Here is a 5,911-nt window from a genome sequence, read left to right as displayed (position 1 = left end):
TTTGAATGTAAAATAAATTTGTAGTATAATATTAAAAAAAATTATTATTTGATGTGATATTTTTAGAGAAAAAAAAAATTTGAATAGTAAAAACTCTTTGTAAAATTCACAAAAGAACACAACCTAGAGTTTATTTTAGTTTTAGTGATGTTTTTCAAAATAACACACCAAAATAGTGTGGCTTACTGGTTGTAATCATTTGTAGGCTATTGGGGTTTGATATAACACACTAATCATTTTAATGTCTTCAATAGTTTGCCAATATTTTGTGCTCATCCTCAAATGGATACATTAGAAAATTTGTAAATATATTTTGTCAAATAGGTGAAGCTACACAAGTTTAAATTACATATTAGTTCTTTGTGTTTTTAAGATTGTCGAAAACTTGCAATTGAACAATGCTGGTGATTTTTGCGGACTCCTAGGAGCGCAGTCGGCGGGGATATGAATGAATCATGGAGAATATGACATTGTAATTAACGAAAGCTAATTAAATATATTTAAATGTGGCAAAAAAAATCCAGAACCAACACTCGACTCGTATTAAAATACATGTCGCACTCAAATTTCATGCATGATATAGATTAACCATGTGTCCATTTATAATTTATGCGATCCTTTCGGATACTAAGCCATATCATTCAACTCATATAGTTTCTCATAAAAATATATTATTTTTTTCTTACAAAATATTATTTAAATTAAAATTAGACAAACCAATACACATGTATATATATTTAACCTAACAAGATATTTTATTCTAACTCTATAAATTGTCTCTTACTTTTGCTATGTTTTTTTTTAACCCCACACATACTCATTCAGGATTGAACTCGACCTAGCCTATAAGCGAAGGATGCCTCGGCACTTGAATTTATTAATAAAAAGCATTCTTTTTCCTTTTCTTTGAATTTATTTTAATATAATTTAAAAGAATAAATATTTTTGTTACGAAAATAATTCCGTAACAAATTTATTTTATACTTTATTTTGTATCATTTGGTTTTTATTACGAAAAACTTAAGGTAACAGATAAAATGGTCAACTTTAAGTGTCGTGAATTTCTATTACTATTCCGTAACTAATATTAGTATTTGTTACCAGCATATTGTTACGAGTCAATGTTTCATGGCGAAAGCCAGATTTTTTGGTAGTGGATGGTGGTTTCGATTTGAAATCAAAACCAAAACACCCCTATATTAGGCATAAAAATAGGTACTTTTTTTGGTCGATGGTACACTCTTGTATCATGTTCTTTTTTGATAAATAGTGTGTGACAATATTATCCAAGCAATTTTGTTTTACATGTAAAATTACTTTTTAGATTTATATATGTATATATATATACATTAGGCATAAAATAGGTGTTTTTGTAGTTGGTATACTTATATTCTAGTGCATTGTGTTGATAAATAGTGTGTGGCAATACTATCTAATTATTTTTGTTTTTATGCAAAATACATTTACTTTTACATACACATTGCATTTGAAAGGTTGTGTTAAAAGAAAAACAAGCGAAAAAAAAAAAAGATTTCGAATAAAAGATGAGTCTTTTTAGGTTAAAAAATATATATTATGTGTCTTTTTAAGTTAAAAAAACATATATTATGCATAAAGTAAGTTTATTTTGTCGTTAGTATACTCATTTTCTTGTGTCTCATGTTGATGAATAGTGTGTAACGATATTATCTAAGTATATTTGATTTTACAGGCAAATTTTATTTATTTTTATTTTTAAATAATTGAAGTTTGGTCATTTGCTATTTTGTGTCAATTTTTTCATTATTCGGTTCTTACAATTCTTCATAAAAATACACAATTATCTCTATCAAATCAAAATATTATTTAAATTTAAAATCCAAAACAAAATACATAAAGCACCGTATGCACCGTATAAATAATAAAATTTTATAAACTAAGGACCCGACACGTATCTCATTACATGTCACACATTAATTTCGCATGTGATGCCGATCAACCACGTGTTCAGCATCGTTAGTAAATAAATAGCACGTTGGTCTTGCTTTCTTCTACACAACCGAAAGAAAGTTTTGCAGAGCCTTCGATGATATTTGGTGACAACTTTTGTAAGTGAGTTATTAGAAATTTTCTTCGTTGTTTTATGTTTACTTCTAGTAATTAATTTCGCAAGGGAGTTATATATTATTGATGCTTCTTTATTTTTCATTCTACTAAACCATTTGATCTCTATTTTTTTACCTTATTAGAGTAAATTTTATGCATCGTGGATGCTATCGAACCATTACGAAACGGTGGTTGTGGAGATGGGATGACTATCGAGGATACGACTTTCTTGAAGCTTAATTCATCTAGAAACTTCCATGTAGGGGGGTTCAGAACCTAAAACCCCACCGTTACGAATTCATCCTTAACACCACTAGGCCACCTCTTAGAGACTATTATGTGAGTTTTGACATTACAAGGATCGGAGAAGTATGGATATTAAATTAAAGTATCTATATGATAGACTTTTTACTATTATTTTTAGTTCAAAATGTTAAAATATGGTTTTTTCTTATATTGTGGAATTGTTTGAAGGGATATTTTTTATTTGATGTATAGAGGATAAGAGAATTATGTATATAATATAAAAAATAATGAACATGTATTAGTATATTAATTTTTGGAGAAAAATGTGTTGGTTATTTTTTACAAAAAGAACACACAAGTACTTTTCTTTATTTACATTTATTTTCTTTCTTTTACAATTTTATATATTAAAAAAATTATAAAATAAAGAAAAGATAAAATAAACCAAAAGTCATCTAAATTATAATTTGTAAAAGTTTGGAGACATGAGTATTACTTCATATTTCTTTATAACTTAATAACTTCTAACCCCTCAAAAAAAATAATAATAATAAACTAAGTTAAAATATTATATTTAATAATTATTAAAAATACATCATTTTTTTTAATTTTTTTAATTAAAAAAAAAACACATTTTGGGGGCTGGGGGTCGGGTGCCCCCTAGCCCCAGCCCCACGTAGTTTCGTCCATGGCGTAGATGGATGCTATTGAACCATTATGACAAGGCAGTGGTGGAGACTATCATGACAGGGTATAGTTATATCAAAATGCGCTATCTAACACGGCGCACCTTACAAAAGTCCGATTTTTCAATAAAGATTTTAACTCTTAAGATGATGTAAATTAAAATGAGGATGAGCATCGTGCTTTCTTGTAATTAAAACAATTTATATTCTTTTTTGAGTTTATTTTAATTTTTAGTGATGTTTTATAAGAAGAAATATTGTATTTTTTTGTATAGTAAAAAAGTTAAATCAATTTTCAAAATCACAAACCAAAATAGTGTTGTTTTTCGGGTGTAATGATTTGCAGGCTACTAAGCTTTTGATATAATATTTCAATAAAAATATAATATAAAAAAAATAAATATTTAATTTGATAGTTTTTAAGGAAGAAAAAAAGGGTTGAATAGTGCAAGCTTGGCCCCAAACTTATATCCAAAGGCACTCTATAACACTTAAATCATTTCTTCAATAGTTTGGCAATACTTTGTGCTCATCCTCAAATATTTTTGAAGACATTAAATTCATTTTGTCAAATAGTTGAAGCAGTAAAAGGTGAATTGTTAAGAAAATTGTAAAAAATATCTCACATATACCTCATTATTACTTTTGTCTTGTATTTATCTCGGTGGCAAAATATATCCTACATGTTTGCAAAAATCGTTATTTATATCCTTTGGCAAGGACATAAATAGTGATTTTTCCAAACATGTAGAATATATTTTGTCAACTAAGTAATATAGGACAAAAGTGATAATTGGGTATCCATATAGAATATTTTTTGCAATTTTTCTTTGACTTGTTTCTACAATTATTCTCAAATTTACGTGAACACTTCGTAGCTCTTTGTATTGTTGAGATTGTCGAAAACTTGCAACTGAACAACAGTAATTTTTGGGGGATTTCTAGGAGCGCATCCCACGGGGATTACGGGTGAATTATGCAGAATCTAGCATTGTAGACCACATGATTGGTTGTTAGGTTTAAAGTTAATCGAAGTCACGCCGAAGCATCGTTCAACACATGATTGGAACGGATCGACCTCGTGTCCAGCATTTGCTCTCAATAAATAGGCCCCATCCTGCCTTTCTTGTCAACAAAATATATATATATATGTATTCGGCAGCAGCGCGAAGATTTATGTTCTTCTTTTTTTTTTCTTTTTTTTTTTCATGAGCAACTTTCTCAGTTATTGATGATGTTTGACAACAACCTTTTCAGGTTTGCCATCTAAGTTATTTACAACTCTCCTTTTTGTCTATGCTTCCCTCTAGTTATTATCGCCATTGAAAAACATTATTTATTTGTTCGATCTTTTTGGATACTAAGCCATTAGATCTTTTTGCAGAACATTGGCGGGCGAGAGAGCGTGGATTCAAGGTAGTGAATCCTATTTTGAGCCGAACATGGAGTTACATAAATGGAAGTTGATCGAGCAAGAACCATTGATTTGATCTATCTGTCTTTGGCAAGCATTTCTAATGAAGTTGGCATGATGTGAGCTTTTCTAACTTTCTCTTTACCCTGCCTCCCTAATTTCGCATAACCTCTGTAAATAGAATATAACAAACTTGAAAAAAATTTAATGCATTTTTTGACAACTTTGTTGTTTTCATTTGCGTCGTTACTCACAATGAACGATATAATCTCATTGAAGGTGGATGCCAAAGAACTATTACCATTTGAAATAGTCTGAAGGGCTTAAAGAGGAGGCGTGAGGATTAACGATGTTACTCCATCAGCTCACTCCCGAACCAGACTGTTTAATCGAACTTATCTCGAACATTGCCTTAACTCCATTGAGTGACCGGAAGTGTTTTTGGTGGGCCAAGGCGATATATATTTTGAAATTTTTGAATTGAAATATGTATTTGGATATGATGCTTTAAATAGAGTGTAAACTTCGGATGCAGCTTGTACAATGACTAATGTGAAAATAAATTTGAATTACAGCAAGCACTCTTAATTCTCTTTTATGTTATTTTATGGCTTCGAATAATTTCCAATCGCATTCTTGGGTTGTTTTTATCCACAGATTTAACTTTAAATTTTCATATTTGGATGTGTAATTGAAATGTACATCTCCAGAGCTAGGGGACCGAAAAAATAAAATAAAATAAAATAAAATAAAAAATAAAATTAATTACGGGACTATTTTTATACAAGCTCAATAATGGGACTAAAAAATATTTTTTTCAAAAAAAATAAAATATATTCTACGTGTTCGCCAGGTGGTGTGTCCTCCGGCGTGCCATGCAGAAATCTCCGCCACGGAGGACCAAATATGCCAAAAAAATCACTTACGAGACTATTTTAATACAAGCACCGGTTTCGGGACTAAAAAAATCATCCATTTAAGTAATATTTTATGAGAAAAAAAAAAAATAATGTATTTTGCAAAATTGTATGAGTTGAATTATGGTGGTTTTGATTTGAAATCAAAACCAAACACACCCATATATTAGGCATAAAAATAGGCTCTCTTTTTTCGTCGATGGTACACTCTTGTATCATGCCCCATGTTGATTAATAGTGTGTGGCAATATTATCCAAGAAATTTTTTTTTTACATGTAAAACATATTTACTTTTTTTAGGTTATGAAATATAGGATGAAATACATTTTTGGTCTCCTTTATTTACATTTGTGTCAATTTTAGTTCTTATATTATTTAAATGATAGTTTTGATTCATTTTATTCAAATTTTGGTTAATTTTAGTTCCTCCATTTTTAAAATGACAATTTTGACCCCTTATCGATTAATATAGTTCAGATTGAGTCCATCATTATCATTTTCTCAAAATTTTAATAGTATCTATTAATAAAAGATGTATAAATCACTATATCTAAAATCATACT

At 29.1% G+C, this 5,911-nt stretch overlaps 1 long non-coding RNA gene across 4 annotated transcripts; it reads left to right on the top strand.

Moving 5' to 3' along the window:
* The first annotated feature begins 2,043 nt into the window (after window positions 1-2,043).
* On the top strand, window positions 2,044-5,000 carry LOC127252636 (uncharacterized). 4 transcript variants are annotated; one of them, XR_007839108.1, is made up of 5 exons: window positions 2,044-2,087; window positions 2,229-2,424; window positions 3,963-4,274; window positions 4,402-4,550; window positions 4,711-5,000. It is a non-coding gene; the product is annotated as an uncharacterized LOC127252636 (long non-coding RNA). The 4 variants fall into 4 exon arrangements; XR_007839110.1 differs by having other exon boundaries at window positions 2,046-2,091; XR_007839109.1 differs by lacking the exon at window positions 2,229-2,424 and having other exon boundaries at window positions 2,045-2,087.
* The last annotated feature ends 911 nt before the right edge of the window (window positions 5,001-5,911 follow it).

This window comes from Andrographis paniculata, unplaced genomic scaffold, assembly GCF_009805555.1.
Source record: "Andrographis paniculata isolate CXL003 unplaced genomic scaffold, ASM980555v1 Contig46END, whole genome shotgun sequence".
NCBI lineage: Eukaryota > Viridiplantae > Streptophyta > Magnoliopsida > Lamiales > Acanthaceae > Andrographis > Andrographis paniculata.
Note: the sequence above shows the minus strand (reverse complement) of the source record. Positions and strands in the feature narration are given on the sequence as shown.